Source organism: Lagenorhynchus albirostris, chromosome 15 (assembly GCF_949774975.1).
Source record: "Lagenorhynchus albirostris chromosome 15, mLagAlb1.1, whole genome shotgun sequence".
Lineage (NCBI taxonomy): Eukaryota > Metazoa > Chordata > Mammalia > Artiodactyla > Delphinidae > Lagenorhynchus > Lagenorhynchus albirostris.
Genome location: NC_083109.1, coordinates 79,370,954 through 79,395,935, shown reverse-complemented (window position 1 = coordinate 79,395,935; position 24,982 = coordinate 79,370,954). Strand labels below are relative to the sequence as shown.

The 24,982-nt window shown below is 54.7% G+C and overlaps 1 protein-coding gene across 1 annotated transcript in view; it reads left to right on the top strand.

The window, feature by feature from the left end:
* Positions 1-24,982, top strand: part of STYXL1 (serine/threonine/tyrosine interacting like 1) — a 120,086-nt gene that overhangs the window by 7,418 nt on the left and 87,686 nt on the right. The window lies entirely within an intron of this gene.

The window sequence follows — 24,982 nt, the reverse complement described above, 5'->3', positions numbered from 1 at the left end:
TGTGCAAGTCATCCCCACAGTTGTTATGTGGTGACCTACTTATATCGTGGCTTATTTAGGATTTTAAGGTCTCTCCCCTCTCTGAGGTCTTTACAGTCCTTGGGGATGGAAAGTGTCTCACTCCTACCTCTGGTCCCTCATCAGACCTTTTTTTAAAAAGTGCAGCTAAGGGATAGGAAGAGTCGATGCACTTCCCAAAGCATAAAGACCCAGAACTCAGGAGTCTGAGGACCCAGCCCCGAGAGCTGCTGGGAGATGCACAGTCCCTGGGCAGCTGTCCTGGTGCCCTCGGTCCTGCCACTGCCTGCCACCTGCTTCCCCCAGCTCCACAGCGCAATGACAATTCCTCTCTGCCCCCCCTGCCCAGACCCAGTCACACACTCCAACTCTGAGAGGCATAGCTTTCCAGGGTCCTTGACAAATGGTAACCAATTAATGTCAATTAATCTGATTAGCCTAAGTAGTTAATTAAGCAGTTAATTAACAACATCATTGACAATAACCTATGGCTCCCGAGGGATTGTGGGTGGGCGGTAGGAATGGCAGGGGCGGGGGCCCTCCTTGCTCAGGGAAGAGGCGAGCCCCGTAAGTTCAGGCTGAGAGCGGAGGGCTACTCGTGCAGCTGCGGCCTCTCTGAGTCTCTGCCTTGCTCTGCCATCAGGCCCAGAATCTTCATCAGGGCCTCCGACCCCACCCCGGCCACAAACCCTTCCCCGGCCCCTGACCAGGTTTGAGAGGGTCTGATTTCTATGAGAAAGGCTAATCTCAGCACAGCAGAGGAGGGAGAAAGGCCTCCTGTTTGGGAAGTTGTTCCACCCCAAAATCCTAGCAAGGAGGTCCCTGCCCCTGCTGCCATCCCAACCCCCCGCCCAGACCGCACACCTCATAGCCTACCACCCCCACCAGGGCCATGGACTTTCCCAAGCTGCAGAGCAGCCCTGGAGGGGACTTGTCATCCTTAAGCCCAGATGAGGAAACAGCACCTCTCCTATGCCGGGCCCTGTGCTTGCGCTGAGCACCAGCAACGATAATCAGCCCAGGGCGGCTGCCCTCAAGGGCTCCTCGTCTGGGGCGTCACAGAACAGTGCAGCCTACTGCATCTTAGCTGGATGGTGCCAGCGACATTAACCACCTCTCTGGGCCTCAGTATCCTCTGCTGTGTCCTGGCTCCGTCATACGATGTTGTGAGGACTAAATGAGTCAGGACACATGAAGCCCTTGTAGCGGTGCCAGTCACACGGGAGATTCCAAATGTTCGTGATGGTTACCGAGGGAGATGGAAGGGTAAGCAACCATCAGGACAGAGTATAAAAGCGGCTGAGAAAGAGGTGGTCCCAGGCACCTGGGGGCACACAGAGGGAGCTTGGAACGAGGCATCGCACAAAAGACGTGGGAGTAGAGCCTGAAGGTCAAGGAGGTAGAGGAAGAGGGAAGAAGGGCATCTAGGCAAAGGGAACAGCATCTGCAAAGCAATGAGGCGCCAATTCTCCCTGCTAGCATGGGTAGTCACTGGGGAGCTTTCAAAAATCCTGACCTCCCAGGTCCTACACTCAGATTCGGAATGGGTGGGTCCCAGGAACCTACTGTTCATGGACTGTTTTGGAAATACCAAGGCAGGTAGGTACTCTGCACCTAGAGACCGTGGCTGCCGTGGTTTCTGGGTGTCCCAGGCTGGGAGGAGCAGAGCTGCATCAGGAGAGGCCCCAGGCCATGTGACCCATGTCCCGAAAGCATACCGCAGGCCCCCCTGTTCTCTCCATCTGTCCAATCATGCTCGCCCTTCACGGGTGACCTTCCTGAAACAGCTCTGGCCGTGTGCTTACCTGCTGGAAACATCCCTTGGTTTCTCTGCTGCCTTCAGGAGAAAGGCCAGACTCCCCGACTGGCGTTAAGGCGCCTCACGAGGCCTCCCTCTCCAGCCTGCTCCTGTTCCTTGGACTCTCCAGCCGCACTATTCCCTAAGTGCCGGGGATCTTTTCTCCTCCGTGACTCTGCTCATGCCTGTTCTGTTCCTTCTGGCCAGAAATTCCCTTCCCCTTTTTCTCCCCCTGGCAAACCTGTACTCATCCTAGGAGGACCATCTGTGATGCTGGCTCCAAAGTCAATCAGGCAGGCAACTACCCACCCCCAACCACCAGTGCCCAGGCAGCCCCCGGGATGGTCCCACATAACCCACATTCCATCCCTAAACATTCACCAGCTCATGGGCCTTGCTCCCCACTGGACTGAGGGCGGCTCCTCCCTTTCTCCAGCGCTGAGCACAGGGCTTGGGGATGACAGGGATAATTGAGTTTTCAGTTTAGAGGAGCTGCTGAGCAAATGTTTAATGAATGAAGGAATGGCCGTCTCTGCTTTCTGATGTATGAGGAGCAGAGGACAGAGGAAGAGAGAATTCGGGAGGCAGATAAGAGAGGTGTTCTGGGTACAATAATATATGGGTCACAGGGACCGAGAAGCATATGCTAGACTGTGCCAGGTAGGGAGGGGGGACAGGGCTGCCCGGAGGCAGGACCCGCTGAGTGTCCCAGCTTCCCTTCCATCCCGGAGGCCCCCTCTGGCCCCCTGCTGGGAGAAGAGGGGGCTGGGCCCCTTTGCCCGTCCTGAAGCCCACTTCCCCAACCTGGTTCTCTGGTGCTGACGGCTGTGCCAAAGCTGCGCTACCTCTCACCCTGCCCCTGCCCCGGGTGAGCCCAGCCTGGAGCACGTGCACATGCCCTGTCAAACCTCCCAGCGGTGCATCTCCGGTACCCGTCTCACTTGCAGCTGTGCCATCACCTCCTCCCTGGCCTCTCGCCCTTGGTCTCTTTCTCTTCATCCTCTTCCTCCCAAAGGTGGCCAGCGTAGGCTTCCTTACGCGCAAATCTGATCATCTCATGCCACTGCTCCAAAGGCTACTTGGCTCCCATCACTTTCCAAATAAACTCCCAGCGCTTACAGTGGTTTTTGAGGTCCTTCAAGACCTGACCTGGCTCACCACGCCGCCGGGGCTGCGCTCTATCCTTGGGCACGCCCTCTGTGCCATGGCTCTGTTAGATCACTGACTATCCCCTTAGTTCACTAGGACTTCTCATACCCCTGTGCCGCGGCCCACGCTGTTGTCTGGAGTGCCCTGCCTCTACCTTCTCTGTCTGGCACCTTTCCTGTCATTCTCCAAAGCGCAGCTTAAAGGTCTCTCTTCCCAGTCTCCTCTGGCTGCCCACGTCACATCTTAGTCCTAGCAGAACCTCAATGGTCATCACTGTCAGTTAACTCACGCCTCCGTTTCCCACTAGTCTGGGAGCTCCTCAAGGTCAGGGTTGGTGTCTGATTCACGTCTATGTCCCCGGTGTTCATACAATGCCCGGAAAATCAGAAGCATTCAATAGATGTTAACGGTGTGACCTCACACACTCAAATGACCGCCACCTCTGGGCAGCACACTGGGTTTCATCTCTCCTTGGGTGTCTTCACACTCATTACCTGAATCACTTGTCAGTGCATACCTGGAGGTGGGTATTATTATGCCCATTTCACAGGAGGGAGAAACAGATCTGATCGTGGAGGTTGGGGCCTAGATGTGATCAGAGGCCGGGAGATTGGCAATCGCCTGATTCCCAGCTCTGAGCTCCTTCTTCTAAGGTCTGGGTGGGTCCAAGTTCTCACCCTGCCCAGGGGATGTATGACTCCCTCGTGCTTCCCCTCCCCTGGCAGCCTTGGCCCTCCCCACCTTGGTCCCTGGCAGAGGGGTGTACTGAGGAAGCAGGCCCACCTCAGTCCCTGGCTAACCCTGTCACAGGCCTCAGAGCCATCCTCTCCAAGGGAAACCCACAGCCCACAGCAGATCCCCAAGGTGTGCCCCACCCAAGAGGGCAGGGGAGGGGCGAGTTCTCCCCCCAGCTCTCACTAGCTCCCTGGGAAGCTGGTCCACCTGTGCCCAGTGTTCATATGGCCTTGAAAAGTATGCTTTTTGCAGAGTCTTTAAAGACATCAGAGAATTCTCACTATAGAGTAAAAAACAGCATGCCGACTTCCCTCAGTTATTTAATGCTATGTATCTATGAGCGCATGGGCAAAATCCTGGTGGGAAACAGCCCGCTGTGCTCACAGTGGCTGTCTGGGTGGTGGGGCCGCACATGACTTTTGCCTCCTTGTTTCCTATTTCCCAAGTCTGGCACCGTGAGGATGCGCCGTTCTTAAAATCACAGAGTTCAATGAACCTCACTTGTCTCCATCCTAGGGAGTTCTGGGGAACGGTGGTGGGAATGGGGTTCAGTACAGGGAGAGGTCTCAGAACCACGGGCTACTCCGAACACTGGCGCCCCAGCTCCGTAAGCTGCCTGGCCCTCAGGGTCTGTTTCCCTGGGCTCAGGCCCCCCTCTAGTGCTCACAGGCCCCGGCAGGATGCTGAGCGAGCTGTGGTCCTGCCCGCCAGCTCCAGCTGGTACAGCAGCCTCTGCAGTGGGCGGGAGGCCAGGGCGGGGGCGGCAGGATGCTGAGGCCAGGCTGACTGCCTAGGAAGCAGCGCCACAGACGGATGGGCTGGCGGCTTTTGGCTATAAGCGGGGAGACCCTGGAGGTTGGGGGCTGCTCTGGAGCCCAGGCACACGTGTCCGCTGAGGCCTTTCTCCCAGATCAGTGGGCAGCCTGGGCCTGGCTCACCTGCCCAGGCCCCCTGAGAGCCCCGTTCTGGATGACACAGAGTCAACAGGGCTTGGCCTCTGGGGATGGAGCTGTCACCCCCCTGTGCTCATGACCCAGAAGAACGTGAAGAGACAGGAACCTAGAGGTGTCAGCAGGCACTAAGCCACAGTGAAGACCTAGGCTGGGCCAGGCTGGGGTCTGTAACTGTTGGTAATGGTCCCTCCCTGTCACGGGCTCCTCTGGGCTTCCCACGCTCTCATGCTCCTGTCTCTCCTCTCTAACGGCCTCGGCCTCGTCCTCTCTGAGCTCACTCTCCCCTACTGAGCCCCCATACCCTCTTCTAACTCCATTCCACTCATCGGTTGCCCTCCCTTCTCTGAGTACCACCTCCCTGAGCTCCTTCCCCTCCCGGAGCCTCTAAGACCCCACGGGGCCCCTTCCTTCAGCGAGTGACCTCTTCCTTTCTTTCCTTAAGCGCTTCCCCCTCTCCCTGAGCCCAGGTGTTAGAATTGAGCAGGAACTTCCCCATTTCTTGCCTGGCTGCTCCTCCCCCAATACAGCCTGGACTAGTGTCCATACCGACCCACTCCCGTGGCAGGGCCCCGCATCTTCTCTTTAGAGCATCAGCTGCAAAAATCCCTCCCTCTCCCCAAGACTCTATGAATAAGGTTCCAACACCGTACCGCTGCTGCTTCCCTGGATGTGGGACCTGAGCATACGTGTCCTGGGGGATTCCTGAACATTGCTGAACAACGCTGGGAGGTGCGTGGAAGGCATCTTCAGTGTCCCTGCAGGTCACCTTAAATCTTGGGCCAGGAGGGCTCAATCCTGGCTCTGCCATAGAGTCCTGGGATCTCTGGGTGAGCCACTGGGCCTCTCCAAGCCACATTTTCCCATTTTGAGTTAAGACCACAAGTTTGTAGTTAGGAGGGATGGGTGAATTTTAAATCTCAGCGGCAATGAATAAACCTAAGCTTCAAACACTGGAGGTGAATTCTATCTCTGCTGATGGGACCACAGGCTTCCTGACGCACAGATTTATGGAGCAGAGAGATCTTAAAACCTTAATGCTGGCAGGGCCGTTGGGGGGGTCATCTGATCAAGCCCCATCATTTTATGGTTGAGAACACTGAGGCCCAGAGACAGGAAGAGACCTGTTCAAGGTTACACAAGGAGCCAGGGTCAGAGATGGGCCCAGAAAGAAGGTCCTGGGACTCCATCTCATGCCACCCTCCAACCCCTACTGGCCCACAGTGCCCTGGCTCATCCTCACTCAGGAGAGCCTGGAGAATCGAGGGCAGAGTGGCGTTGTGGAAGCCACACTGGGCCCCTGAGGCAGAGGGCTAGAGTTGCACCAAGACCTTGCTCTGTGACCTTGGGAAAGTCATGTCACTTTCAGGCCTTGTTTTGCTCCCCTGTGAAGGGGAGACAGTGGCACCTTTGGCACTAGGTTATGTGAGGATGAAATGAGATACGTATGTGAAGTGACAGGCCCATGGCAGGGGCTCAGAGTGTGTGTAGGAGTTAAGAGAGAGAGGGTGGGCTCTCGCCCGTCTCCTCAGCAGCACCGATGGCTGGCTACTGGGACAGGAGGAGCTGTGATCCTGCCCCACTGGCAGCGAGAAGCAGGCAGAGGAAGAGTCAGTAGGCGAGGCTGACCCCAGCATTGCCGTGGCCCCATCACAGAGGGTGAGGGCTAACTGCTCAGAAAGGAACAGGCAGTGACCGGCTTGCCAAGGTCGGCAAGAGGCTGGCAGGCAGAGAAGGTGAGAGTGGGTGCGGAGGTGAGCAGACGGGGCCTGCCAGACCCAGACTCCCCCTCTGGCAGGCATGATGGTGGCGGGGGTGGGTTGTGATGGGAGCACCCAGCTGGATAATTCAAAGCACATTCCACCTCCAAATATCCCGGTGACCTTGGGGGAGTCAGCGCCTCACTGCACTGCACACCCTCACCCATGTGCTACAGGCTCCTCACCTGGAAAGCTGGCCTCATGAATCAAGAAACTGGCATTTAACTGGGTCTTGATATCAAGGGGCCAGGACAGGTTATCAGCTCCACAGCTGCCCCAGGGAAGACAGCTTGGGTGGCTTCGTGACCTTGGGAAAGTCATTCAAGTCTCATTTCTCAGTTGTGAAATAGGGACATTGATGGCTTCCTGGGCACGTTTTCGTGAGGATGAACTGAGTTAACTGTAGCCTCCTATGTGCCCATTATGGAGCCTGGTACGAGGCCCTCAGCCAATGTCCACCTCCTTCTGGGAAGAGAGAGACGTACTTGAAACAGTGCTGGAAACTTTTCCACCTTTGCCTAGCTCCTCCATAAGAAATTCTTACTTGTGTTGGATTTGCTAACACCTGCTCAGCATTTTACAGCTGACAGCTAGTTTCCTATCTAATAGCTGGAGTATTTCTTTGACCGCCAAAGCAGATACTGTTAACGCTATACCTGTTTTACAGATTGGGAAACAGGCTCAGAAAGGTTAAGTGGCTTACCTGAAGTCACATAGCTCGGATATGAACCCATGTCTCTCACGCTTCAAAGTCCATGACTCCCTACCCATTCAACCCCACCTTTTAAAATCCAAACCATTCTTTATTCGCTCTTCAAGAATTCCTCTTCCATCCCTCATGGGAGAGTGGGATGGGGCATAAAGTTAAGGAACCAAAAAGCTGATGTGTGGGAGCAATTTGTTAGCCAGCTTGGTCCTATTTCTGCCTGGGAAAGGATCTGGCTGGCACATGCTGGGACCGTGACCTTAAGATGCCCCCTAGACAGAGAAACTCTCCAAACCCTGCCCTGCTCTCCACCAAAGTACCTGCCTTTTCTCTTGTCACAGGATGAAAGACCAGCCCAGGCCCCTTGATGCCAGAAGTGGATGAGTGAGTGAGGTCTTAGGAGAGTGAGAAGTTATGGCTGGGATAGAGAACAGGCATTAGAGTACCAGGTCAGAGCTGGGTGTGTTCCTCTTGTTCCCCCTCCAATCCATCCCCACAGTGGACCTGCTGCCAGAAGCAGGAACTGCAGGAGGCTTCAGCACTGTCCAAGCAGGAGCTCTGGGATGGAGGGGGAGGAGGATACAAGAAAGAGGCTGCGTCTCTTCTCTATCTCTCCTTTTTTTTTTTTTTTGTAACCAGGAATTTGCTCTGGGGTTGGTTGGGCCCACTCTGAGCTCCAGAAACTCTCCCTGGGCATCCAGAGAGACCACGTAGAACCCCCCCCCCTAAATTCCTAGTGGCTATTATCTCTTCTGTGCCCTCCATTCTCTCCCCAGTGAGAGAGTAAATGCCATCCTGTGTGAGACCCAGTTCTCGTTGCCAGCTTCTGCCTCCCCAGGGGCGTTTGGACAGCTGGGAAAGGGGCCAGACTGTCCCTTATGCTGCCACCCTGTGCTGGACAGAAGCCCAGCATTCAGGTGGGGGCCTGCTCATTCCATCCCTCCCAGTGACCAGCATCTCCACAGGGTCCTTCATTGGTCTTTCCCTTCCCTAGGGAGCAGGTCCTTCTCCTCAATTGGGGGAGGGCAATTGGACTGCAGTTGGGTGCCTCTCTAGCATCCTTATGGGCCAGGCCATGGTCATTTATGCTCAGTGGAGTCCTGCCCATGACCCGGCAGGGTTCTCACTTTCTCCATCCCTCTCAGCGAAATGAAAAACGTTTCTCATCTCTGTTTCCCAGGTGCCTCGCACCCACGACCAAACACACTAACAGTCCCCCAACCTCTACCCTCTGCTCTGGGATCTGTGGACCGTGGGCCCCGGCCCGTCTGGGGAGGCCCAGGATTCCACCCAGCCCCAGCCCCTCTGGGAAATGCCCCCGCCCCGCCAGGGGCTCTCACCTCCTTGCTGATCGTTGCGCTCCGCCGGGCGCTGGAGCCAGGCCCTCTGGCCCCGCTTGTCTGGGCGGCCTCCGGGCCGCCTCCTCGGCTCGGCTCGGCTTGGCAGGGCAGCTCTGCCGCCCCCGCGGCCCCGCGCCCTCCGTCTCCCCGCGGGCGCCGCCGCCGATTGCTGAAATGCTGGACAGCGCACCACCATGGAGGCGGCCTCCCTGCCCGCTTGCCGGCCAGAGCGGCCCGGCATCCACAGCGTCCCCTATAGTCCTGGAGGCCGACGGCAGCCAAGCCAAGGGACTGGGCGTCTGTCGGGGGCCGGAACCTCCACGGCAGTGACCTGCTCCACGACTTACGGGTAGCGGGTGGGGGCAGGCGCCTGGGACAAGGGATCCCGCTGGGTTGCCCTCTTTCATCGTGCATCCTGGTGGCCTGACCGAGGCCAGGCGGGGTGGTGAGAGACATCCCAAAGGGGTGAGGATTTTGAGACTGGAATCTCTGGACCTTCTGCGGTGCTGGGTTGGCTGTCTGGAGTCCTGAGTTCGAGTCAGGACCTTGGTAACCTGTTGTCCTGCAGCTCCCGCCTCCGTTTCCTTGGCTGGACAGTGTAGCCGGTGGAGTGAAGGGACCTCGGGTGGGGCAGGCTGTGCAAGGAGCACTGAAAGCACAGAGACCTTTCTGTGGTAGGAAGGAGGCCAGGAACGAGGAGGCCTTTGCGTGGAGCCACCAGTGGTATCCCTGTGCTGTCTCAGGAAGCAGGGCTGAAGTGCTAGAGCAAACCCGAGGCAGAGCAGGGACTAGGATGAAGCAAGTGAGGCACCTGGGGCACAGATTATAAGAAGGCCTTTGCACGACACTGAGAGTCATTCAAGTGAATGTTTGTTATGAATCTGCACGTGTTTATGCGTGTGTGTACCCAGCTGTATATACGTGTGTCTGTTTCTATATTCCCATCTGTGTGTCCTCCTCCCCTCCTCTCTCCTTTCCCCCAAGTTTCTTCACCTACCTGTGTCCTTGGAGTGTATCTTGGGGTCTGTGTGTGTGTGTGGTTGGGATATTGGCACTGCAGGCCCTTTGAGTCTGCAGAACAAAGCTTGGGGTGGGGGAGAGGGCTGGGCTACAGCTGCTGCTGCCATTACTGCAGCCCCATAGCCCCAGGGGTGAGTCCTCTGCTGGTCTCCTGCCGTCTGGCTGCATGAATATTTCATATGCTGGGGCCTTGAGCTGGCCTAGCACCAGTGTGTTTGCTCCCCCTGCCTGGGAGGGGCTGCCCCCTTTGCCTGGCTGGGCCTCCCGAGGCAGAGGGGTAGTAGGCAGATCAAGGGCTGGAAGAGGGCCCCCTGGAGGGCCTGTGGCCTCGCCTTGCCTGGGGAGCCTTGGCTGGGTGTGCGGAGGGGAGGGCGGGGGTGGGGGAGGAGGCCAGAGGAGGTGCAGGGAGGCGGCATCCTCCCAGAGTGAAGCCCATGCCTTAAATGAGATCAAATTAGTTTTTTGAAACCTCACCGCATGATTTGGTTCCTGATCAGCTCCCACCTCAACTCTGTTTGGGACTAGTGCCTGGGAACACGTTGCCCCGGCTGGGCACACCTCCTCCTGCCCTCTCCTCATCTGCCTCTGCAACCCCTGCTCCCTGGCTTCACAGTGGGAGCTGCTTTAGGGGAGAAGGGGAGAGGGGCCTGCAAGCTGGCTGCAAGCAAACCTCCCCAGCTGCCTTGGGCCCTCTCTTCTACCGGACCTGGGATGGGGGAGCCCTGGAAGCCTAGGCAGGCTCTCAGCCCCAGTAGCCCCCTCACCCCTTGCACTCTTGTGCCCTAGCTCAGAGGGATAGGCCTCTATCTTGGTTTCCCTACCAGCCTGCTAATTTTCCAAAAAGAGCTCCTTCCTTTGTGTTACGTATTTCAACAAATGGCATCACCATCTGCCCTGGTTTTTCTCCACTTGCCCCTCTGGTCCATTCCCATCCTTCTCTGCCCTGTTCTGGGCCTTGGGAGACTGACCTCTGCAGACTGATTACCCAGGTTCCCCTGCTCTTGGCTTCTGGTTGGGTTCATCCAAGGGGAAGCATCACCAGGAGAATGAAGGGCGGGAGGAGAAAGAAGTTAAGTATTTATTCTCCTGCCGAGTTCCTCTCCATCTCTGGTCCAGTGTCCCCTCATCCATGGCTCCATTCTTCTAGCCAAGCTCTGGCATTAAGTTTCCTCCCTGTGACACTTCAGGCCCAGAGGTGGTAATGGCTCCTGCTGTTATAAGTCTTTGGGTGCTTCTCTATCCCTTGGTGGTCCATTCTCGTATACCCACCCCATCTCAGTGCATAATCCCTTCATCAGGTTCTCTTCTGTTAAACCTTTGGAGGTGCTGTCGACTTCATTCTGGGTCCCTGGCCCATGCACCCTCCGTCTCAAGTCCAGTCTCCAAGCCAGAGCCCTGTGTGTCCTTGAGCCCTACAATTCCCCCTTCTCCCTGCAGACCTTCCACCTACTGGAACTGTGTTTCTTCTTCACCTCCAGGGTGTCTGCCTGGCCCAAGCCTTGGTCCTGGACCCCAGCTTAGTGCCTGCTCACTCCCCATTCACTCCCCCCTGAAACATACATCTCTGCTTGGATAGCACTCGATCAACGAACTCTTCCAATGAACCTCATGAAATAACGTCTCCCAGACCAGCACTCTTGTTCCCTCTTATTCTCCTTAAGAAAAATTTACTGTGGTAAAATATTCATGACATAAATTGGCCGTTTTTTTTGCGGTACGCGGGCCTCTCACCGTTGTGGCCTCTCCCGCTGCGGAGCACAGGCTCCGGACGCGCAGGCTCAGCGGCCATGGCTCACGGGCCCAGCCGCTCCACAGCATGTGGGATCTTCCCGGACCTGGGCACGAACCCGTGTCCCCTGCATCGGCAGGCGGAGTCCCAACCACTGCGCCACCAGGGAAGCCCAATTGGCCGTTTTAACTATTTTAAGTGTTTACAGCTTAGTGGCATTAAGTACGTTCACAATGTTGTGCAACCATCACCCAAACCCAAGCTGAAACTCTGTACCCATGAAAGTCCCCCAGCCCCTAGTACCCCCCATTCTACTCTCTACCTCTATGAATCTGACAACTCTGTGGGCCTCGCATAGGTGGAATCATACAGTATTTATCTTTTTGTGTCGGGCTTATTTCACTCAGCAGAATGTCCTTAAGTTTCTTCCATGTCATAGCATGTGTCAGAATGTCCTTTTTTAAGACTGAATAATATTCCATTGTATGGAAGGAGTACACTTTGTTTATCCATTCATCTATCAATGGACCTTTGGGTTGTTTTCACTTTTTGGCTTATATGGTAATTCTATGTTTAATTTTTTTGAGGAACTGCCATACTGTTTTCCACAGCAGCTACACCATTATAATTCCCACCGCAATGCACAGGAGTTCCAATTTCTCCACATCCCTGTCAATACTTAGTATTTTCTGTTGTTGTTTAGGATAGCCATCCTAATGGGTGTGAATTGGTGTCTCGTTGTGGTTTTGATGCATTTCCCTGATGATCAGTGATGTGATCTTTTTGTGTGCTTATTGGTTATTTGTCTGTCTTCTGTGGGGTACCCTCTCTTATTTTTTATCTTATCCCCACCCGTCGTATGACTCATCCACTTGTGTTTTTTCCTGTTTTCACACTCTGGACCTTGAGCTCCACGAGGGAAGGCCTTTGCTCACTGCTGTCTTCCCAGCTCCAGCACATAGTAGATGCTCAATAAATATCTGTTGATCAAATGTCTAAATTCTCCCCATGATGCTTTTCTCCATCCACCTCTGCCGAGCCTCACCAACCAAAGTTCTGTCTGTCTTCCATTCTGCCATTTGTATTATGAGAACGATAGTGCCGTGAACAAACTTTTCCAGACACGGGATCCAGGGTCTGATTCAGAGCCCTGCACCTGCAGCAGATTCATATTTTCCCATTCCCCGCATAACCAGACTCCCTGGCCTTCAATCTGTCACTGAATTTGACATTGCCCACCTCCCCAGCAACACTTGCCTCCCCACTGGCCTTTATACTTGCTGTCCTCCCAACGGTAGGTAGCACCTTTCCCTACTTCCCCTGTCCTTCAACACTCAGCTCCAGGGGGAGCTCCCCTTCCAGGCGCCCACCCTCCTACGTGCCTGGTCACCCCTCCTAGGGGCCTCGTGCCCAGAGGCAAGAGCAGGAAAGACCCTGTGATGAGAGACCAGCCCGGGCCAGGCTGGGGTGCTTCACTCACCAGAGTTCCCAGGCCCAGAGAGTGGCTTACAGTGGCTTTGACCTCAGAATTGGCCCTTCCCTTTCTCGCTTATTCTGCCCTGTCTCTGATACCCTCTCTCTGTGCCAACCTGTGTCTAGAATGTGAATTCCGTGACGGCGGGGATGCATTGTGCCTACCTCCCATCTCCCACCCTAGCACAGAGGAGGCAAGAATCTTTGCTTGTTGAGTTGGGTTGTCGGGATTTCTGCCTGCCTCCAAGCTCTTCTCCGTTCTCCGTCCCCATCTCCCACTTTTTTTTTTGCCTCTCCACTCCTCAGACAATCGACTCCTCCCTTTCTCTCTGTCTCTGTCTCTTTCCGCTTATCCTTCTGTATGATGTGATGTAGACATGCACCTTGGGGCACTTGGCCTTGGAGTCAGCCCCTCTCTTCTGGCACTTTTCAAAGTGTTTCCTCTACCCTCTGCATCAGAACCACCGGAAGTGCTTGTTGAATGTGCTGGTATCTGAGCCTCTCCAGACCTACACTAAGGGTGATCTACTGCTGCGTAACAACAACCATTTTACTGTATTTCACAAGTCTGTGGGTCAGAAATTTGGGCTTGACTACGTGATTCTTCTGCTCCACGAGGCATTAAATGGGGCCACTAGGTGCTTTTCAGCTGATGGATGTGTTGTGGACTGGAAGGTCCAGGATGCCAGGATGCCTTCTTTCACATGTCTCAGGCCCTGGTGGGGATGTCTGGAGGGCTGGGCTCAGCTCCGCTTCTCTCCTTCTCTGGGTCATCTCAGGGCTCTCCACATGGTGTCTCTAGAAGAGTCGTCAGACTTCTCACACAGCAGCTCAGGGCTCTGAGAGCAAGTGTTCCAAAAGAGAGGAAGTAGACATTACCAAACTCCTAAGGCAGGCCGAGGCTCAGAGGCACAGCACTTTCCCCGTTTTCTAGCGGTCAAAGCAGTTACGCAGCCCACTCCATTTAAAGCAGTGCTTCCTCACTCATATCCAGAGGTAGGGGACATAGATCCCCTGCTCTTGATGGGAGGAGGGGCAAGGAGTTGGTGGCCATCTTTTTTTTTTTTTTTTTTTAATAAATTTATTTATTTTTGGCTGCGTTGGGTCTTTGTTGCTGAGTGAAGGCTTTCTCTAGTTGCTACAAGCAGGGGCTACTCTTCGTTGTGGTGAGCGGACTTCTTATTGCGGTGGCTTCTCTTGTGGCAGAGCACAGGCTCTAGGCATGTAGGCTTCAATAGTTGTGGCACGCGGGCTCAGTAGTTGTGGCTTGTGGGCTGTAGAGCACAGGCTTAGTAGCTGTGTTGCACCGGCTTAGTTGCTCCGCGGCATGTGGGATCTTCCCGGACCAGGGCTCGAACCCGTGTCCCCTGCACTGGCAGGCGGATTCTTAACCACTGCACCACCAGGGAAATCCTGGTGGCCGTATTTAATCAGCCATACCTACTGAGTCACATCTTAGGGGTAGACCCACAATCATGCCCCTGAACTTGAAGAATGCTATGGCCCCCATCTGCCCTAGAACTTGTACTCATCATCCCCTGGGTTGTTCCTTTGCCTCACGGTTACCGGAGCAACCTGGAAGGGAGAATCTTGAGCTGAGTCCAAAGGGTGGGGTAGGTATGACTGACCCAGTGGGAGGAGTGGGTTCTGGAGTCAGGACCCAGGTCTGATGCCCAGATGTGCTGCTGACTAACTGGGGATTTGAGAAAGTGATTTAGGCCTCACTGAGCCTCAGTTTCCTCATCTGTAAAATGGGTCTAGTAATACCTGTCTCTGAGGGTTGTGCTCCTTTTCTAATTATCATCGATCATCTCGTGGTCATAGCTTGCAGTGAATTGGTAATGCAGGTGGCAGGCCAGTGATGTTCTGCTGTCTTTTATCTGGAAAATGACAAAACCTGGGTGTCAGGGTCCTGAGACCTTAGTTATTCACTCCTTTCCCCTGGTTCAACCCAAAAGTGTTTTCCTCCTGTTATCCTGTCTGTCTCCTCGCTCCCTTCCCTGTCGCATGGGGGCCCCCTCAGAGCCCAGAACTCTGCTGGGTCCACTCTGCATTCAGGAACCACCAGGCCTCTTTCTGTCAGTGCCTCTCTGCCTGGCCCACTCCAGGCCTCTTCCTCTCCATTTCCCTCCCGTCCTCGTAGCGCATCACTCTCATTTTCTCTGCAGAGCCTGGGAAGTTGAGGAGTCCCTTGTGGCAGACGGGCAGGGCTGACCTTGAAGCAGATCTTTAATAAAAAATGAGCAGAGACAGCAGCCTCCCCCATTGCTCAGCTTGCTTCCCCTGACACCCCTCCTCCCTCCAGCCCGGGCTCTCCTCTCCTTCCCCTGTAAACCTACCGTAAGGGGCTACGGCTCTGGGTTAAGCATCGCCTTCATCAGAGTCCTTTTAGAGGGTCCAAATCCCTGGGCTGTGCGAGTGCGAAGGAGGGAAGTTTTTGTTGGGATGCGGGGTGGGGGGGGAGGGGGGCGGGAGGAAGTGGTATAGGAGGGGAGGGGGGTATACTCTGAGGCTGTGGGCCCTGCCTGCCTCTGCCTTAGAGCTTTACACAAGAATCCCCCTCCCACCGAGTCCTCACAATTGTCTCAATGGTTCAGCCCCACCCCTGGCCCAAAGCCATCCTGGGCTGCAGTTGGGGGTGTCAGCAGCAGCCTAGGCCTCACCCACTTGGGTACTCGGAATCAAGTCCCCCACAGACCCAGGTCCCACTCAGCCTGAGCGCCGGAGGAGAGGGACCCGCACCTTGAACACTGCCTTATCCCAGCAATTGCATTCCGCCTCATTACCTCTAATCCTCACAACGAGCTCACGATGAGCTGGGGATCACTGTCCCATCTCACAGATGGCAACACTGAGGATCAGAGAGGTTCAGCGCTGCCCACAGCCACCCAGCCCGTCGGTGACCTGGGCGATGACTTGAGCCACCATCTGTCTGATGCAAAGCCAAGCTTGTCCCTGAACCACTGACCTCAGAGCTGAGCACAGTCTTATTCCTTCTTCCTGCTCCTGACCGGGGCCCACGGTTCCTCCGCTTCCCTGAGGCTGCACCTCACCCTCCAGTGTGGGCCCTGTGGGAGGGACAGGCCTCCCAGAGCCAGGTTGCCAACTCCCTGGCTCCTCAGTGCGTCCCCCTTTCCCCCTGGACCTTTTGGGACCCCAGAGCCTAAACCCACCCTGAGCTGTCCACATGGTGGGTGTGACTCTGGCTGGCCCAGCTACTTTGCCCCTTGGGGTCTTACAGGTGTACAGGAGGTGTAAATATGTGTGTGAACAGATGGGTGGATACAATGTGTGTCAAGGGCCTGGGGAATAGATGAGTGAGTAACTTAGTGAATACATTTGCAAATGAGTGAATGAATGAGAAGTGATTCAAATGGATCCATGAATGAGGCACTGAGTCAGTGAACTCCGTCCACCAGGCAAGGTCAGGGCAGGAGCAAAGAGATTGTGTCCTCTCTGGGCTCTGCCTCCCCATGAGGCCCACTGTGACGGAGATGCCCACCAAGTTGTCAATGGGATGTGACTGCCCATCCAGGGACTACATCTCCCAGCATTCCCTGCATACAGATAGACTATGTGACCAATTCTCACCAATGATGTGCAGGCAAAGTGCCATTTTCCTGGAAGAGGCACCTAAGAAGCAGGTGTGCGCTCTCCTTCCTCTCTCCCCTCTCTTCCCCCATCTGCTGGCAGGTTGTACAGGACTCCAAGGCCCTGGGGAGGGGAGAGGGAGCCACGAGATGGAAGGAACCTGAGTCCCTGTATCATCATGAGGAAGAGAGCTGCCTGCTGACCAGGAGCATCAGCCTAGGACCGTTAGAGAACGAGAAATAATAAGTAGCGATAAGCTACTGAAATTTTAGGATTTATTTGTTATAGCAGCTAGTGTTTCCTTAAGTGACACGCTCACAGAAGCTAATTATTCATTGCCAAGCTATGGAACTCGTCCCTGAAACACTTAGGCGGGGGCTGGGGAGACCCTCGACAGGCATCTGTGACAAGGACCAGTAGGGGCTCCGTCCTTTGCCTGCTGGTGGTAGGGATAGACAGTGTGACCTCACAGCTTTCTTCTCACCTCTCCCATTCAGGGAGGACTTAATGTTGCTCTGGGGTTGGAGGGAGGGACTCAGGCAGGTATTGGGAATAAAAGTGACTACTTAGACAAAACTATCGTATTAGAAGTCAGGACCGTGGCTGTCCTTGGGGAGGGCATGACTAGAAGGGGTATAGGAGGGCTGGTTATGTTTCTTGATCTGGGTGCTGGTCCATGGCTGTGTTCAGTTTGTGAAAATTCATTGAGCTGTATATGTATGATTTCCATACTTTATTATTGTATTTTAATAAAAAATTTTAAACGCCCAGGAGAAGGGAGGGTTAGGGTGAGGAGACAAAAAGAGTAAAAGAAGACAGGGGAATGTCAGCAGAGGGACAGGAGGGGTGCAGGTGGGCAGAGGGCAGCCCTGCCCCTTCACCTATCACTGTAGCCTGGGATGTACACCTCCCTTCTTTTCTTGGCGGGTCACCATACACCCTCACCCAACACCCATCGTCTCTCCATCCTACACTGGGCACCTACTGCATCCAGGTCCAGGAAGAATCCAGGTTGTCCCAGTGGGCAGGTCCCCTGTCCTGGGAGCCCCCATCCCCAAGGAGTGTGCAGTGAGCTCTTCTTAAAGGCCTTGAGCGCCACACCTGGGTCCATGTGTTCCGATCAGGACAGGGCGGGTGGGGAGGGGATGCAGAGATGGCAGCTGAGGCTGTCTTGGAGGCTGTGACCCAGTTTCATCTCCAACATTCGTCTGTCAGCAGAAGTGACCCCAGTCACCTGACCCCACCATACACTAAGTCCCATACACAGCCCCATACACATGTCAGATCCACTCATACACACACACACTCAGGAACATTGTTACATCTCTACACCTGGACAACCCAAACCTCAGATACACACCGCACACACACACTCCCGCATCAACATGGGCCCCACACATGTGCGTCCGTGCATAAATACTCCCACCAACACATCAGACTCTGGGACAGAGATGGCTAGAGACGGCTTATAGGAGGCGTGCACCCACACTGAACCTGACCCCCGAGGCACCCAGAGGCGATCAACTGAGGGTCTCTTTAGGGGGGTCTTAACCTGGGCGCCATCTCTTTCATGGGCACTTTCCTGACTGTTCAGTGGCCCAAGAGAAGCCCCCCAGCCCCACCCCAACTGGAGTGGCAGCCAGAGAGAGCTGGGGCCAGGGCTGGAAGGCAGAGCCAGGTGGGAGCAGCTGGGGAACTCCGGGGTCCTAGACTGGACCAACCTGGGCCTGCCCACTCTGACCGCTCTGGGGAAAGGGCAGCTGGCCTGGGACAGGCTGTCAGGCGGGGAAGGTGAAAGAGCAGGCTACTTGGGAGAGGCCTGCACCTGTGTGTGTACACACATGCAGAGATTGGTATAAATGTGATGCATTTAATTGCACACTACCAAAAAGCCTCCCTCTTTCTCTCCCTTGGCCGTGTTTAATGATCCCTCCGGGGACCCCAGCAGGCTAAATTTGCTTCCTGAGCTGAGGCCAGCTCAGACATAAGCCCAGGCTGGCCCAGCCCTGCGGGGTGGGAGGGCCCTGCGCATGTGCTCTGCCTGGGGCTGTCCCCAGGACCCCGGCTTCCTTATCTCTGGCCAGAGCCCTCCTCCCAGTAGCCCTCACCCTCAGACCTGGAGCCCCAGCAGGGCCCTGACCTCCAAGTGAGGAACATGGCAAGGATGGTCACTATTTATTGAGTGCCTACTGTGTGCTGTGGACTTTATTTATTTTTTAAATTAAAAAGAGTTTTTGGCCGCACCCCGCGGCACGTGGAATCTTACTTCCCTGACCAGGGATCGAACCTGTGCCCCCTGCCGTGGAAGGGCGGAGTCCCAACCCCTGGACCACCAGGGAAGTCCTTGCTGTGGATTTTAGACACTAAATCCTCTCAGCAAGCCTGGGAATGGGCATAATTTTACTAGTGAGGAAGCCGAGGCCCAGAGCAGTTAAGTAATTTGCTCTAGGCTGCACAGCCTTGGGGGCTTGGGCATGGGGAGGAGGTCTGGGGTCTGGAGTGAGGTGACCCCTTGTTGGCCCTCAGCAGCCTCACCTCCCAGGCTGTCCTTCTAGACTACTCCAGCCCTGTTGGACTCTCCTTCTGGAAGGTTCTGTCGCACTGGGAAGCGTGGAGTCAAATTTGCAACGTAGCACGGTGCCACCGAAACTTCCGCAATTCCTGTCCTGTCTCCGCATTTCTGCTCCTCTGTGTACCTTCTGTGCTATTTAACTCGTTCTTGAAATCAGTTCCTGTTTGTACTCAGCCTTGTCTGAGCCGTGCTGCCCAGGGTGTGGCAGGCTTCATGAGCTGGTTTCCGACATTGAGACACTCGTCACAATAAACGTCCCTAAGTCAGGTCAGGGCCCCTGGGAGAGGCCTGGCCTGGGCAGTGGCCTCCTCCTTCAGCCTCTCCCACAGCTGCTGGGACAGTCCCCCCTCCAACAGCTGGTCACCTGACTCGAGCCTCAGTCTGTTAATTATCTTACACGTACCTGTGCCCAGGAGGTGCCTGCCTGGGACAGAGCAGCCGTCCAGTAAAGGCGGCTGAAGCTGCGCTGGGCTCGCATCGGGAGTGGGGGAATGGGGGGTGCTCCTGGGCAGCCCCTCCCTGCTTTCCCAAGGTTCCAGGTGAGGACAAGATGCTCTGTGATGCAAACAGGCACTGCCTGGTCCGCTCCAAGCGCTCAGTGGGAGGCACTTGAGGGTCCCATTGCCCCCCACCCCTTTCCTGAGCCAGAGCTTTTCCCTGAGCCCGGGCCGGGTACATCTGGCATCGGTCACCGCTTTCAGAGCTTACAGTCCCCCAAAACATACACCCCACATACACACACTGCCCACACATACACACATCACGCAGAATCACCCCGGCCCGTGAAAGAAGCACTCCCAATCACCCCTACCCCAGCCGCAACCAGCCGACCTCCATCTCTGGCAGGAAGGGAGTTAACCTAATTACTGGCCTGCGTCTGCCTGGCAAGGGCTCTCAGCCTGGCTGGGAGCATATTAGCATCAGCAGGAGCCTGGGAGGGAGAGAGCAGGGCGGGGAGGAGTTATTTTTAGGCAACGGAGGTGGGGTTTGTAGTTGAGCTGGGCTGGTGGCTGAGGGGGCAGGGGGGGCAGTCTTCACGGAGTGATGGAGGGCTCAGGTCAGGGGGTGAGGCAGCCTGGCTGTGGCCCCTCCTAAGAGGGACCAGGCCAGCTCTTAGGAAGGAGGGGAGGGGACAGAGAGAAGGAAGGAGGGACTTGCCAAGCCTTCCTACCAGAGCTGTCCCACTGGGCTGGGTTGCCAGCTGGGAGAATGTGAAATGGCTCTAAAATGGGGAGAAGGCTCTGCATGAGCTGACAGCCCTTCCCCCCACCCACAGGCAGACACACAGGGGGGGAGCAGGGCAGGGCTTCTCCGTCAGGCCTTGAGAGCAGCTGGGCAGTGGCAGGGTCTGTGACTTCCTGAGGGCACACCAGCTCCTTTGTGAATGGCTGGTCCCCTCCATTCAGGCTCCTGATCTGGGGTCAATGTTCCCCCCATCCTTTGTGGAGTGCCCCCAAGATCCTGTCTCGCAGTGAGGGGCACACGGGGCAACCCCCCAACTCCCAAAGCGCATAAAACATCAGAGCATGGTGAGCCAAGAACCCAAGAAATCCAAGGGTCTGGTTTCGTGGCACAGAACCGCCCCACATTCAGACAGCCCTGCCCTCCCCAAGGCTGCAGGCACCTTGCTGACTGGGGCAGGGGAAGCTCTGCAGCCAGAATGCCTAGGTTCAAGTCCCAGCTCCCTTCATCTGCTGTGTGACCTTGGAAAGTTACTCAACCTCTCTGGGCATCACTTCTCTTGCTATGTAGCCACCTTAGAGGACTGTGATGAGGATAAAAGGGAATATGTGTGCAAAATGCCTAGGAGGGTGTACCAGTTTCCCCTGGCTGCTGTAACAGATGACTACAAGCTTAGTGGCTTAAAACAACACACATTTATTATCTAACAGTTCTGGAGGTCAGACTTTCTAAAATCAAGGTGTCAGCAGGGCTGCTTTCCTTCTGGAGGCTCTAGGGGAGAATATTTCCTTGCCTGCCTTTCTGGAGGCTGCCTACACTCCTTGGCTTGTGGGCCCTCCCTCCCTCCCTCCCTCTTCAAGGCTTGAGACAGTAGCATCTTCAGATCTCTCTCGCTCTGACCACCTCTGTCATCACATCCACTGCTTTGATTCTGACTTTGATTCCGCTCTTCCTGCCTCCTCCTTTGGAGGACCATTGTGATTACATTAGACCCACGCAGATAATCCAGGACAATCTCCCCATCTTAAAATCTTTAACTTCATCATATCTACAAAGTCCCTCGGAAGGTAACATATTCACAGGTTTCAGGGATAAGGAAATGGACATTTCTGGGGGCCATTATTCTGCCTCTGCTAGGAGGCCTGGGAAGTAGTGAGTGCTCAGCAAATGTGAGAGAGGGAAAAGTGCTCACGGCCTGGACAGGGGGACACAGCTTGCACACTTGGGGGATGATTTAGTCGATAGGGGTTTCCAGGGGCTGCCAGGAAGAGTTGGCCCTGGTTCTTGGCTTCCCCCGGCAAAGGCTCAGCCAGCTCATCAAGGTCATTAACACCATCCACGCAGTCCCCGGGTTTTTGTTCCTTGCTGAGGCGGAGAGGAGTCGTGTGTCAGGAGGCCACCGGAAGGTAGGGATGACAGCCAGTTCACAGACTGGGAGGTGTATAATTGGAGCTTGAAAGTGGGGGTGTGGTTAGTTTAACCCACGCTGCCAATGGGCTGATGGACTTCTGGGCGGTAGAGGTGGGGCTGGGAGATGCTGGTGTTTTCTCCGTCATCCTTCCCTTCCCACTCACTGCCACCCCGCTTTGGGCCCTTGTCCCTTCTGCTGTCAAAGCGTCCTGAGCAGTCCCCGCTGCCACATCTTTCCTACTTAAGTGTGGCCAGCAGCAAGGACATCACCTGGACCCCTCCCCAGGCTCCTGGGCCACAATCTGTATGTTAACAAGCCCCCGCCTAGGATCGTGTCACCTGCCTGCTCAGCGCCTTTACCCTCCCTGTTCCCACCACCCACCGGACGAGGTCCGAGCTCTGTAGCCTGCATGGAAGAGCCCCCCCCGCCAAATGGCCTCACTCCCCTCATCGTGTGAGCACTGGCCATTCCTCAAACCCTCTGGAGCCCATTCTCCTAAGCCTAGCCTGATTCTGCCGCGGCTGCCTGCTCGCCGTGACCACCCTGCCCTCCCGCCGGCTGGAATCCTACCCCTCCTGCAGGGCCAGCTCAGATGGCCTCTCCTCCTCTTCCCTCCTGGCTATCTTGATGGAGCAGTCTCCTCTGATCCTGGCCTCTGCCAAGATGTCCAGAAGTAACCTGGTCCTCTTCTGGGTCCTGTGGTACTTGATCTGCATTTTTCTGATTCTCTCATCCCTGACTTATCTGTAAGTCCTGAAAGGCAGGAGGCTTATATAGTGAAAAGAGCTCTGGGGCAGCCAGTGTCCAAAGTGCCGTCACTGACTACCCCATCCCCCCTCAGCATAATCTGGAGGGATCTGGAATATTATAGGTTCTTGGTCCTTCCTCTCAAGACTGCTAGATCAGAACTTCTGAGGGGTGGGCACAGGAACCTGCATTTAAAAAACTTAAAAAAAAATTGAAGTACAATTGATTTACAATGTTGTGTTATTTACTGCTGTACAGCAAGGTGATTCAGTTATACATAGGTATGCATTCTTTTTAAAAAGTATTCTTTTCCATTATGGTTTATCATAAGACATTGGATATAGTTCTGTGCTATACAGTAGGACCTTGTTGTTTATCCATTCCATACATAAAAGCTTCCATCTGCTAACTTCAACCTCCCACTCCATCTCTCCCCCAACCCCTCCCCCTTGGCAACCACCAGTCTGTTCTGTTTGTGATTCTGTTTGTTTCACAGATAGGTTCATCTGTGTCATATTTTAGATTCCACATATAAGTGATATCATACGGTATTTATCCTTCTCTTACTTCACTTAGTATGATAATCTCTAGGTCCATCCATGCTGCTGCAGATGGCATTTTGTTCTTTTTTATGGCTGAGTAGTATTCCATTGTATATATGTACCACGTCTTCTTTATCTATTCCTCTGTGGATGGACATTTAGGTTGTTTCCATGTCTTGGCTATCGTGAATAGTGCTGCTATGAACACACGGGTGCATGTATCTTTTGAAACTATAGTTTTGTCTGGATATATCCCAGGAGAGGGATTGCTGGATCATATGGTAATTCTATTTTTAGTTTTCTGAGGAACCTCCATACTGTTTTCCACGGTGGCTGCACCAGTTTACATTCCCACAACAGTGTAGGAGGGGGCTGCATTTTGAGCAAACCCCTTGGACGGGCCTTATGCGGTAACCGCTGGTGTATGGAGACCGGCGCCGACCTGACCACCCTAAACCAAGACCACTTGTGGAGTCATCGCACTAGGTCCTGCCTGTCAGCCCGGAGGTGGCACAGTGCCTCAAGTACGGAACCTCCAGGAGGCATTAGTCCAACAGCACCGTGCCGTTCAGAGCCATGGTCTTCATAGTAGTGAAAACCTAAACCACCTAATGATCCAACAGTGGAATACGTTTTATAGGACATTCACCCTAAGCGTCATCCAGCTATTAAACAAGCGATATGGGAAGACACGGATACACTTAAGGAATTGTGCGCGTGTGGTAGAGAATCTCCAGAGCTGGCTCCCAAAGGACCCTTGAGGCCCCTCCCGCCATGGACCTGGGCTTGCCTGGTGACTCGCTTTAGCCACGAGGATCTGGCAACCGTGATGCCGTGCCGGTTCTGAGCCTAAGCTTTAACGCCTGGCAGCTTCTGCTTTTGCACTTTTGGGAACCCCAGGCCATCAAGTAAGAAATCTGCGTGCCCTGCTGTAGGGCCTCGTGGAGCCCAGCTGTCCCACCACCCCCTCAACAGCAGCCATGCGCCGGAGCCATCGCCTCGAACGTGCCTGACTAGCCAGCCCCCCACACCTGGAGGAACAGAAACTTCCAGCGGAACCCTGCCAACCACAGAATCGTGAGACGTAATAAAATACTGGCTTAAAAGCAACTAAATTGTGTGTGTTACACAGTAATTAACCAGGACAGGTTGCAAAATGGCCCAAGCAGCTTTATCTCGACTTTTGAAATATGCAAAATCAGGAGCACAAATACTATTATCGGAGATAATTTCCTGTATTTGGCTACATTTTAGTTTTTAAACGATGAACATGATCACTTATATAAGAACACAATGATGTCATACTTGGTAAAATCCACTGCAGTTTAAAAAAAAAAAAGCTGCAGATAAATGGGTCTCTGTCTACTGGGCGTAGCTCGAGCACCACCTGCCCTTTCACCGGAAGGTCATCACCTGTTGTCACAAAGTTCTCAGGTATTGAGCTCTCAGTTTCCACTTCAGAGGCCACGGCTTCTGGGGAGCAAACTGTACCCGAAGGGAATCAGGTCTCCCTTTAATTCCCCACATGTATCCTAAGCCCAGCTAATGCAACAGTCCCTTCTGGCCACTGATGAAGACACGAAGCCACCTGCCCTGTGTCCTCAGCCCTGTGGCTGCAGCTGGTGTTTTGGTTTGGTTGTTCCTGCCCCTGCCCAGCCCTCCTCACGATTCTGGCTTTGGCTAGTCATTGCCACTGAATATCAGGGCTCGATCAGAAGAGGACGAAGTCCAGCCAGTGGTGCTGTCTGCTCGGCCAGGAAAACCACACAGAGAGAACCTGCGACAGAAGACAGCGGCCCAGCGTCGGCCGCTGAGCTGCCACCCGCACAGGCGAGAGGACACCGAGGAATCAGACCCAAGCTGGCCCTTCCTTCAGCTCACACACCTGAGGGACACGATGGTGCAAAGAGCAGGGTTGGGAGAGCAGTTACTGATGAAAATTACAGGCTTGAAGCTACTGATGAGACCATGATGTTTCAGTCTACTTTTTTTTTTTTTTTTTTTTAACCGTACGCGGGCCTCTCACTGCTGTGGCCTCTCCCATTGCGGAGCACAGGCTCCGAAAGTGCAGGCTCAGCGGCCATGGCTCGCGGGCCCAGCCGCTCCGCGGCATGTGGGATCTTCCCGGACCGGGGCACGAACCCGTGTCCCCTGCATCGGCAGGCGGACTCTCAACCACTGCGCCACCAGGGAAGCCCAAGTCTACTTTTTAAATAACACCTGATTCTAATTCGTGATGGAAGAGATGTCAGACACACA